Genomic DNA, 12005 nt, shown 5'->3' with positions numbered 1-12005 from the left:
TTTCCTGTGACAGGTAGCAATTCAAGAGAAAAGTGGACAAAAGGCTTCAGTAAGTCCATTCAGAGAATAAAAATCTAATGTCCAGTTAACAAATGAAAAGAATAATGAGCAAAGTATTGCAAGCTAATTTCAGAAGTACAAATATAACTGTACTTACTAATTGACAAAAAATGGAAAAAAGAGTCATTTGTTATGCCTATTTTTGGTACAGTGAAAGGAAATAAACTGCAATCAGCTGTCAATGAGAGGGCAGATTGGTACTTTTTTAAAATTTATTTGAGAATGACTTTCAAAAATTGAAAGGTTGATTGATTTCCTCTGCCTCTCCAGCCAATTTCACTTCTACGAATACTTCCTTTAGAAAGGTTTGCACAAGTGTATCACAGTATGCATGAGAACATCCTGTGCCGTGTTGTAGTAATGGCAACAGCTTAGAAATCAAGTAAATGCCCAAGAAGAGGAGTCTGGTTCAGACAATCACACTGCCTCAATATGGCAGGATATACAACACACAGATATGTAGAAGAATTAACGTATACTAATAAGGAAAAATATTCACACCATATGTCGGAAATTTTAGAATGGAAATAAAGGATAAGAACTGTTTAGGTCAAACATACAGAATGCATTTAAATATGCACTGAAATGACCTAGAAAGCAACATCAAACAGTTAACAATGCTTATGCTTAAAGAGTGGGACTGACAGGTGCTGGCGTTGTGGCACAGCAGGTAAAGTCACCACCTGTGACACTGGCATCCATGTGGGCATCAGTTCAAATTCCAGCTGCTCCACTTCCCATCTAGCTTCCTGCTAATGCACCTGGGAAAGCAGTGGAAGATGGCCCAAGTGCTTGGGCCCTGCACTCACTTGACAGAGACAGAAGAAGATCCTGACTCTGGCTTCAGATGGGCCCAGCTCTGACCATTGCAGCCATTTGGGGCGTGAACCAGTGAATCAACAATATCTCTCTCTCTCTCTGTCTTTCTCTCTCTCTCTGTCTCCACCCCAACTCTTTCAAATAAATAAATAAATCTTTAAAAAAAAAACAGTGAGACTGACAGATATGTAATAGAATGCACACTTTATATACAACTGCATTACAGACCTTTATGTAAGGAACATGCACTGCTTACATTTCCCTGACACATTGAAACCTGGAAAATAATAGCAAAGGGTAGACAAACCTCATACCTATTTGGTGAATTAGGTATGCTTGCTAATTTCAGAAAAAAAAAAAGAGAACTAGTGAAAATAAAAAATGACTAAAATTCACGAAGCAGACTAAATGAGAAATTCAGCAAAGAAAGACTTACTCATGACCTCCTTATAGGCTTGGAGCATGGAAAGACAATTCTACTCTCACAATACTTGTGTTTATTGGGTGTGTGGTAAGATAAAGGATGAATCAGAATTGGGATGCACCTTTATGAAGCTTATAATCTAGGGCACGTTTAAGGCCAGTGCTATGCATCGTAAAGCTATGAGAAAAGTGTTGCCTTTTCAGGATTATCAGCTTCCTCTCTGTGCCTGTGTCATTCTGGTTTATTTCACAATTATTCCCATTCCCCTCCTGTCTTCGAAAGAAGACCTGTCTTTATTTCTCTCCCAGTGAGGACTCTGCGTTTATGTCCACCGGCAGGCCAATCCATCAGTGATCTTGCTGAGCCACATGACTTGGATTCGCTGATGGAAACAGTTTTCTCTTTGAGACTATCCTGCACGTTCTGATCGATCACTCATATTGAGGGTACAGCCAGTAAGGCCAGAGATCTTCAGCTTCCTTGTGAGAGGGCAACTTAGCGGGGCTCCAGAAAGGGTTTTTCCGCTTACACTGACCTACACTCATCTCCTCAGAAAGATGATGGAGTAAGACTGGATATATTTTATTTCCACGCACGGAAATTCAACTCCTCCTCCATTTACCTTGCTTCATCCGTTATATAGGAACAGTCTGTTTCTATAGAGACCCATGAGTCATCTCAGTGGGTGAGGGTCTGTTTTCACTGTTGTGGGTCAACCAAAACCAAGATTCCCAAGATTCAGTCGGCCCTCCACATCTATGGTTCTGCAGCTCTGGATTGAAACAATGCAGATACAAAATATAATGGGAAAGAGGGGCCCTTAGCATAGTGATTAAGATGTCCATGCCCCACATCATAGGGCCGGGTTTAATTACTGGCTCAGGCTCTTGACTCCAGTTTCCTGTTAAGGCAGACCCTGAAAGGAAGCAGGAAATCACTTGAGTAGATAAAGCTCAAGTAATTGGTCTCCAGCCACCCGTATTGCATTCCCAGCTTCTGGCTCCAGCTTCAGCCCAGCCTAGTCACTGCAGGTATTTGGAGTAAAACAGTGAATGGGAGATCTCTCTCTCTCTCTCTCTCTCTCTCTCTCTCAAATAAGGAAATAAAAACTAAAAAAAATTTCAAAAGAAAACATTTTGAGAAATATATGCACTAACCATGTACAGACTTTACAGATTTTTTTTCCTTATCATTATTTTCTAAACGATACAGTATAACAAATATTTACAGGGCATTTATATTGTATCAAGGGTCATACATAACCTAGAGATGATTTAAGGTATAACGGAGGGTGTGAACAGGTTACTTGCAGATACTGTGCCTACTTACAAAAGGGATTTGGGTATCCACAGGTTTTGGTGTGTGTACTGGGGGAGAGCGAGAAGTTCCTGGAACCAATACCCTACATATACCAACACTGGTTATGTTTACATTTGACTTTTCCTCAAGGCATTACAACCCCTGGGGCTGATTTAAAGTGAGATGATAACAAAGAGACATCAAGTCACTTTAAACTGAATTTTTTTTTTTCCAATGGCTTCCCCCCTCCCATAACTTCCCTCCCGCCCGCAACCCTCCCCTTTCCCACTCCCTTTCCCCTTCCATTCACATCAAGATTCATTTTCAATTCTCTTTATATACAGAAGATCAGTTTAGTATATATTAGGTAAAGATTTCAACAGTTTGCCCATCTAGCAACATAAAGTGAAAAAAACTACCATTGGAGTACTAATTGTAGCATTAAATAACAATGTACAGCACATTAAAGACAGAGATCCTACATAATATTTTTTTAAATTAATTAATTTTCTATGCCATTTCCAATTTAACACCAGGTTGTTTTTTTTTCATTTCCAATTCTCTTTATATACAGAAGATCAATTCAGTATATAATTAGTAAAGACCTCATCAGTTTGTACCCACACAGAAACACAAAGTGTAAAAATACTGTTTCAGTACTAGTTATAGCATCACTTCACATTAGACAACACATTAAGGACAGATCCCACATGGGGTGTAAGTACACAGTGACTCCTGTTGCTGACTTAACAATTTGACACTCCTGTTCATGGCGTCAGTAATCTCCCTAGGCTCTAGTCATGAGTTGCCAGGGCTATATTTTAAAAATACCTACAACCTTGATTTTCTTCATTAAAATAAAAATCTAGTATTGTTCTAATGATGAACATTTGATACAATGATGAGTATATACTTTTTTTTATTATTTGACAGATAGAGTGAGACAGTGAGAGAGAGAGACAGGTCTTCCTTCCGTTGGTTCACTCCCCAAATGGCCACCACGGCCGGAGCTATGCAGATCCAAAGCCTGGAACCAGGTACTTCTTCCTGGTCTCCAACGATGGTACATGCGTCCAAGCACTTGGGCCATCCTCCACTGCCTTCCCAGGCCACAGCAGAGAGCTGGATGGAAGAGGAGCAACTGGGACTAGAACCTGGCACCCATATGGGATGCCGGTGCCGCAGGCAGAGGATTAACCAAGTGAGCCACGGTGCCAGCCCCGAATATACCGAGTATATACTTTTTTTTTTATTTGACAGGTAGTAGAATTATAGACAGTGAGATAAAGAGACAGAGAGAAAGGTCTGCCTTCTGTTGGTTCACCCCCCAAATGGCCGCTAAGGCCAGTGCTGTGCCAATCCAAAGCCAGGAGCCAGGTGCTTCTTTCTGGTCTAGGCGGGTGTGAGGCCCAAGCACTTGGGCCATCCTCCACTGCCTTCCCAGGCCACAGCAGAGAACTGGACTGGAAGAAGAACAACTGGGACTAGAACCCGGCGCCCATAAGGGATGCTGGCACTGCAGGCAGAGGATTAACCAAGTGAGCCATGGCGCCGGCCCCGAGTATATACTTTTAAAACAAATTTTTGTGTTTTTTGATCATCCAGGATATCAAACCCAAAGACAAATGTAAGTTATTATACTACCATAAATGTTGTTTTAGATATGCTAAAACCAACGTTTTATTTGTACTCTTTTGAAGATTAATGAAAATTAAGTAGTTCTTAGCTTATTCACACACTAATTCATTCAATCCTCAGAACCACCTTGAAAAATACCTAGGACATCCCCTTCTACAAATGAGCTCAGGATCGTATGTAATTTGTATGGAAGTAACTCTTTTAGCAGGTCTTCCAGGTCAAGTTCCAACTACACAACATTTGAAGTCACTATATGACTCCTGAACTGGCTGTGCCTTCAAAATGAAAATGATGTAGAGAATAATTGCTTACCCTATACAGTCTTCAATGTCCTTGGCTTTAGATTGTATACTGATGGGTTATCTGGATTATTTTTGTATTGCTTTTTGTGTGATGAAGGAGACCCTTCCTCTTCCTTAAATCTGCATAAGGTAATGAAATCAAGTCACTAAGTAAATCAAGTAGCATTCCTAATTCTAACAATGTTTGTGATTGGTTTCCATTTCTAGTTCACTTTGATTGGAAAGCACAGATCCTACCTCATCTCTATTTAGGTCTACATATGCTGCTTTTAATCTAAATCACGAGTGATAATAATTTCAAGTTTCTATGCTCCTTTATCTGGGGGACCCATGATTTTTATCTTAAGCTCCTATGATGTTGATCATGTATTTCTGCAATGGACAGATAGTTGTCAGCCTCTGAACTGTGTGCCAAGGCACCATGACTGAATCTGATTCTCTGTACCTTCCTGGGCTGAGACCCTGGAATCCAGGAAATTAACGAGTACTCAGAAGTATTCTAGACACAGTGATGGAAGGATCATGGGGTATAGAGAAGGCCAAAAGCAGCCAGCGACCTCTGAGAAGGGCCGACAGGAGAAGAATGAGCAGCAACCATTTTATCAAGAAGGTGGCTCTCCAGCTGTTTTCAAAGAAGGAAGGAGGAAGAGAAGACAGGCAAAGAGAAATTCCCAACAGGGAGGAAAGGGAAGATGAGCTCCAAGTACAGCATGTGCCGACTGACCTGAATTCAGATTAGCTGGGTTTAGACCCAAGAAGCACAATTTCCTATCAGTAATCCCTAAGCAGAAGGCAGAAGTCAGTGGTAAAATCTCTAGGTTTGGCTTGATGAAAACACCAGCCCCCAACATAGCTCACCACCTAGTCCTGCCTGCCTGCTTGGTGACATCTCATAGTAATTTCTCCCTACAAAAAAAGTTGAGGACTATATACTATGCTAAAGGAAATTTGTTCAGATTGAAAGGGAATAAAGTTGACTAAACTAAAGTCTACAGTCTCACTGAGACAGAGTAAATGGTGATGTTTTAATAATGATGAACTCTAGAAAGAAAGAAAAACTGTGTTTTAAAAATACTTATGCGGGGAAGCAACACCTTGGTACAGTGGGTTAAGACTCTGCCTACTTCACCAGCATTCTCTATCAAAGCACCAGTTCAAGTCCTGGCTCTTCTACTACCCATCCAGCTCTTTGCTAATGCACCTGGGAAAGCAGCAGAAGATGGTCCAAGTGCTCAGGCCCCTGCCACCAACATGGGAACCCAGAAAAAGCTCCTGGCTCTGGTTTCAGCCTGGCCCAGCCTCAGCCATTGTGGAGTGAACCAGTACATGAAAGATCTCTCCCTCTCTGCGTCTTTCCTCTCTCTCTGTAACTCTGCCTTTCTATAAGTAACATAAATCTTAATAGCAGGAGGCTAGATCGGAACTGAGATATGGGTTGTGGGTATCCCAAGCTGCAGCTTAACCTATTGCACCAAAACACTCACGCTGAAGTTTTATCCTGAATCTTTCCCAAAAGAACCATCAAGATGTTCAAATTATTCTTCTGCAAACTTTAGGGAAAGAATGAAAACAGAGGGAAGAGTTAAAAATTAGAAGTTAAATAGCAATTATAACTTATTAAGACATGATTTTTTCTTAGGATCTTAATTTATTCTTCAGAAAAGTGAGTGAAGAAAATCTGAAAATTAATATTTACTCAATGTCATTCAGCCAGGAAGTGGAAGAACGTTTCACATTCAGAACTGTTTAGCATAAAGAACACTGAATTTCTGTTTCATCATACTGCACATTAACCAAAATAGAATTAGGAGAAGGAAGCATAATTGCTTATAATTGGAAATATTGAATGAAAACAAAGAGATGAAGGGAATAAAGAAGGATTTAGCATTATGAATCTAGAATTCAGTGCGGAAATATGTTATTTTTTAAAAAGATGTATTTTTTAAAAAAGATGTATCTATTTTTGCATTTGAAAGTTGGAGTCACAGAGAGAGAGGGAGAGAAAGAGAGAAAGATCTTCCATCTACTGGTTCATGAATTGCATTGCACAGTACATGCCCTTAATAACCTCCATTTATAAGTGAGCACAGAATGAATTCAAGTTCTAACCATTATAGGAACTAATTTCTATAAAAGTTTCCAAAACCATATATGAGAAATAATCAAATGCTTCAAAACAAAAAGAAACACACACAAAAATGCATAAAGATAATATATTCCAAAATGAACATAATGGCAACAACAAATAATCTATTTAGTTTCTTGTGGACACAGAGGCATAATTTCTGGTATTTTATCTCTTTATTGTGGCAGATTGGACCATCTGTCTCCAAAGCTAAGAGGATATTAAAAAATTATTACTAACACTCCAAATTGATTAATAATATTTTTAAACCAAATAAATTTAAAGATTTCATTGTTCTCTACAGTATCATATAAGAAGTATAATTTAAAGAAATAGCCACAAAAGTTTTTTTCTTTTGTTAGCAATATTTGTATCTCTTTTTAGGGGATAATTTGGCAACAGTTTTTTTTTGTTTGTTTGTTTGTTTTTCAATTATTGTAACACATTGATTTGTTAGCTACTTAGGGTACATTCAAACAAAGGAATACCATATAATCATTTTTAATATGTAAGAAGTCATTTAATCAAGGATGACTGTTACTGTAAAAATATACACTTCAACAAACCTAAAACCAAAAAATAGAAAACATTTTTTGCAGAACACTCAAAACCATGTTAATTAAATATAAAATCTCAGAATGGATAAGTCACCTTATTTATTTGAAACTCATACACGTACAAACACCTATGACTGGTGTCAGTTAAGCAACCAAAATGCCCCGCTGTTACTTGAGGCACAGGGACAAATTCCACACATAAAGAAAACACCCCATATCTAAGAGAGCTGAATAGTGAGAAGCCAAATGACCTGACCTGCTTAAAGATACCAGAAAATAAAGGAAAGACCATGTTCCCAGGGGACGGATTGAGAAACATTTTCAGGAGAGAAGTGATAGAACAGAAACTCTATGTGGCAGCAAGGAAGAGGACAGCCACACCCTGCATCTACACAGCTGTATCATCATCTCCCCAGATTGGGTAGGAAGAAGTTGCTGTGGCGCCCAGGCATCAGTGCCCCACCAGCAGCAGCTTTGACTGCAAGAATTCCAAGGGCAGCCATCACTTTGAGTACAGCCTGTGGAGCTGACTGGGGTCTAAACAACTAATTTGCTCCAGGAGAGGAGGCAGCATTGTTCCTCCCTCCCCTCTCTCTCTCCCTCAAAAGTGCCAGTCTCAAGTGGCTATGGCATAAAAACTGATGCACAGACCAATGGAACAGAATAGGAAGCCCAGAAATTAATATACATACATACAGCCAACTTACTTTTCACAAAAGTACCAACAATATACATTGGAGAAAGGAAAATATCTTCAATAATTGGTGCTAGCAAAATAGGATATACATATGTAGAAGAATAAAATTAGATCCCTTCCTCTCACCATATATGAAATTCAACTCAAGATAGATCAAAGACATAAATTTAAGACCTGAGACTATGAAGCTGCTAAAAGAAAATGTAGGAGAGACACTTCAAGACATTGATGACTTCTTGGATAAGAAGCATATTCAAGAGATGTAGAGAGGGCATTTGGTAAGATTCAACAATTCCTTCATGACAAAAAAAAATCCTTCACAACTTAGTTATAGAAGGAACATACCTCAAAACTATAAAGGCTATATATGACAAACCAACAGCCAATATCATACTGAAAGGGCAAAAGCAGAGATAACAAGAAGTTTCTGCACATCAAAGGAAATAATAAATAGAGTTAAAGACATTCAACAGGATAGGAAAAAAATATGCACAAGCTACCCATGTGACGAAAGATTAATATCCAGGATTATCAGCAACTCAAAAAACTCAACAACAACAAAAACCAATCTAGTTAATGGGCAAAGGACTTCAATAGATAGTTTTCAAAAGAAGAAATACAAATCACCAGCAAACATATGAAAAAATGCTCAACATGATTAGCTGTCAAGGAAATGTAAAACAAAACTATAATGAGGTATCACCTCATAACATCAGAATAGCTATTATCCAAAAGACAGAGAGCAACAAATGCTAGTGAGGACATAGAGACTGGGGAACTCTTATACACTGTTGGTGGGAATGTAAACTATAGTAACCAGTGTGGTAAATAGTATGGAGATTCTTTAAAAACTAGGAATAGGCTTGCCATATGATCCATCAGTCCCACTACTGGCTAAATATCCAAAAGATGTGAATGCATTTTATCAAAGAGATGCACCACCATGTTTATAGCAACATTGTTCCCAATGGTCAAAATTTAGAATCAACCAAGGTGTCCATCATCAAATGAATAAAGAATATTATATATATACATATATATATAATACACACACACACATATATATATATTATACACACACAATGGAGTGTTATTCAGCTATAAAAAGAATGAAGTTCTATCATTTGCATTAAGTGGTTGCAATTGGAGGACATCATGTTGAGTCAAACAAGCTGGACACAGAAACAGAATATTCTGCATGTCATCCTCCATGTGTGGAAGCTAAAACATTTTAAAAAGTCAAAAAATAAAAACAAAAAGAAAATATATGTGTATCAGTTTTGCTACAAATACAGTTTTGCCAAATTTTATTTTGAATCTTTGTTGGGCAAATTATTAGGAGTTATATACTACTACAGTTTTGATGATCTGTGACTATCTTGAAGTTTATTGTATATTGGTGAAGTTGACATCTTTTCATTTGATTGCTGTTTATGGCCCTTCCCTGTGGTCTTTTCACTTTTTGGGTGTTGAACTCTTTATTTTGTGGAGCATTAAGCCTTTGACTGCAAAGTAAATTGAAAATATGTTATCTCAAAAAATTAAAAAGAAAAAAGAAAACAGCCAGATAAGCCACATGGAAAAGAGCTCACCCTGCACAACAACTAATATAATTTCAATTGTGCTCATCTATCAAGAAACAAATACAGCCTTCATAAATGCCAGATGGTAACCCTCTTGGCTTTCTCTATAAGGTCTTCTGGTAGGAAAAATCAGTTCTCATATTTAGGAATTCATAATCCATAGCAGTCAAAACAACATTCAGGTAAACATATAAAGAGCAATGCTAATACTGTAATATCAAAAGAAAAATAATTCAGACACTGCAATAGGAATGTTAAACATTACGATGTGGGTGATTATTGTGGTGCAGTGGGTTAAGCCACAACTTGGAATGACTGTATCCTGTATCATAGTGCCTGGTCCATGTCCCACCTGCACAGCTTCTGATCCAGCTCTCTGATAATGTACATACTGGAGGCATGGGTGATGATGGCTCAAGTGCTTGAGTCCTTGCAATAATGTGGGAGATACAGGTGGAGTTCTAGGCTTTGGCCTGGCCCCTCCCAGACTGTTGTGGGGGGCATTTAGGGAATGAACTAGTAGATGAAGATCTCTCTATATCTCTCTCTCCCTATTTCTTTCTCTCTCCCTCTCTCCCCCTCTCCACTTCTCCACCCCCTCCCTCTGTGTGTGTGTGTGTGTGTGTGTTTATCTCTGTACCTTTCAAATAAAAACAAAAACACAATGACATATCACCACACACCTGTTAGAAAGGCTATTATCCAAAAGACAAAATCTTTTTGTGAGGACATACGGCAAAGGAAGCACTTGGACACTGTTGGTGGGAATCTAAATTAGTACAGTTTATGGAGAAAATAGGAAGGTTACTCAGAAACCGTAAAATAGAACTACAATATGATCCAGCAATCCACTTCTGTGTAAATAGCCAAAGAGAATGAAATCAGTGTAGTGAAGAGACACCTGCACTCCCACATTCACTGCAGCATTCACAAAAGCCAAGACATGGAATCAATCTAAATGTCCACGGTCGTTAAAAAGCCTTCAAAAGGAAAAAAAAAAAAAGTTGCCATTGTGACCAAATGGATGAACCTGGAGAACATCATGTTAAATGAAATAAGTCAGGCACAGAGGGAAAAATATTGCATGATCTCACTTATATATGGAGTCTAAAAAAGTTGATTTCATAGAAAAAGAGAATAAAATGGTGGTTCTGAAGTGGGTGGGGAATGGAATATGCTGGTCAAATCATACAAAGTTTCAGTTACACAGGTGAGTAAGTTCTATATATTTACAGCAGGGGAACACAGTTGGCAATACCTTATGGTATACTTGAAATTTTCTAAGAGAGCAGCTATTCACCTAAAAGGCAATCTGTAGAAGTAAAATTGACACTCTGAGAAGCAATGACTTTAATAGCCTTTGATTTGACTGTTGAGGAACAGGGTTTTTTGTTTTTTGTTTTTTTTTTTTTCATACTATTTGATGAACTCTTTACTTAACATAGAGTTACTCATACAAGTAAACAGATAATTGAAAATAGATCATAGTAAAAAATAAGAGTGGGGATTAGAGAGGGAGGAGGAAGGGGTTGGGGGTGTGGGTGAGAGGATGGGCACAGTAGGAAGAAACACCATCTTCCTAAAGTTGTAATTATGAAATGTATGAAGTTTGTAACTGTAAAGCTGTACAGTTCTGCATACATTCCTATGACTTACATCTGTTTTTGAAAGATTTATTCATTTATTTGAAAGTCAGAGTTACACAGAGAGAGAAGGAGAGGCAGAGAGAGAGAGACAGAGGTCCTTCATCCGCTGGTTTACTCCCCATTTGGCCACAATGGTCAGAGCTGCACCAATCCGAAGCCAGGAGCTAGGAGATTCCTCCAGGCCTCCCATGCAGGCGTGGGGGCCCACGGACCTGGGCCATCTTCCACTGCTTTCCCAGGCCGGAGCAGAGCACTGGATCAGAAGTGGAGCAGCCGGGACTCAAACCGGCATCCACATGGGGTGCCGGCACTGTGGGCAGTGGCTTTACCTGCTATACCACAGCACTGGCCCCTGGGCTTATTTCTAAAGGTACAGTTTAAAAACCTACCATGGGACCCCAAATCTCCTTAAGCTTGGTTGTAAAAATAGCATTTTAAGTGTTAAAGTGATCATATGGATAGGATTAAATGCTTGGTAATAATAATATAATTAGAAAGGAATGAATGCTTCAACTTGGGAAGCAGTCAATACAGTAGACTCAGAGAATGACAATCGCTTTAAGTAGCACTCTGACCTCAGAATCAGCACTTAAGACATTCTGGTCATGCTGAAAAACCCATGAGAGCATTTCAGGCATGGAAAGCCAAGACACTGTGGCAAAAAATATTCTACATTAAGGACCTATGTGGGTGAGACCCCAGTGGAAAGAAGTGGTCATCAAAGAAGAATGCATTTTTCTCTGAAGGGAGGAGAGAACTTCCATATTGCTTATGGCCTTGCCTAAAAACCAATGGAGTTTCTGGATTCAAAAGGCTTCCATAGCCTAGGCAGCTCATGTCAACAGCCTCAAGTAA

General features: G+C 38.9%; 1 protein-coding gene across 4 annotated transcripts in view; it reads right to left on the bottom strand.

Moving 5' to 3' along the window:
• The window catches only part of TMEM200A (transmembrane protein 200A), a 96393-nt gene that overhangs the window by 15699 nt on the left and 68689 nt on the right, over positions 1-12005 (bottom strand). For 2 of the 4 annotated variants that reach the window (XM_062187711.1, XM_062187712.1), the window contains one exon: positions 4553-4662. The exons of the other annotated variants lie outside the window; for them this stretch is intronic. The gene's annotated coding sequence lies outside the window, so the exon portion shown is untranslated. The remainder of the gene's footprint in view (positions 1-4552; positions 4663-12005) is intronic. 4 annotated transcript variants of the gene reach the window in all.

This window comes from Lepus europaeus, chromosome 3 (assembly GCF_033115175.1).
Source record: "Lepus europaeus isolate LE1 chromosome 3, mLepTim1.pri, whole genome shotgun sequence".
Taxonomy (NCBI): domain Eukaryota; kingdom Metazoa; phylum Chordata; class Mammalia; order Lagomorpha; family Leporidae; genus Lepus; species Lepus europaeus.
Note: the sequence above shows the minus strand (reverse complement) of the source record. Positions and strands in the feature narration are given on the sequence as shown.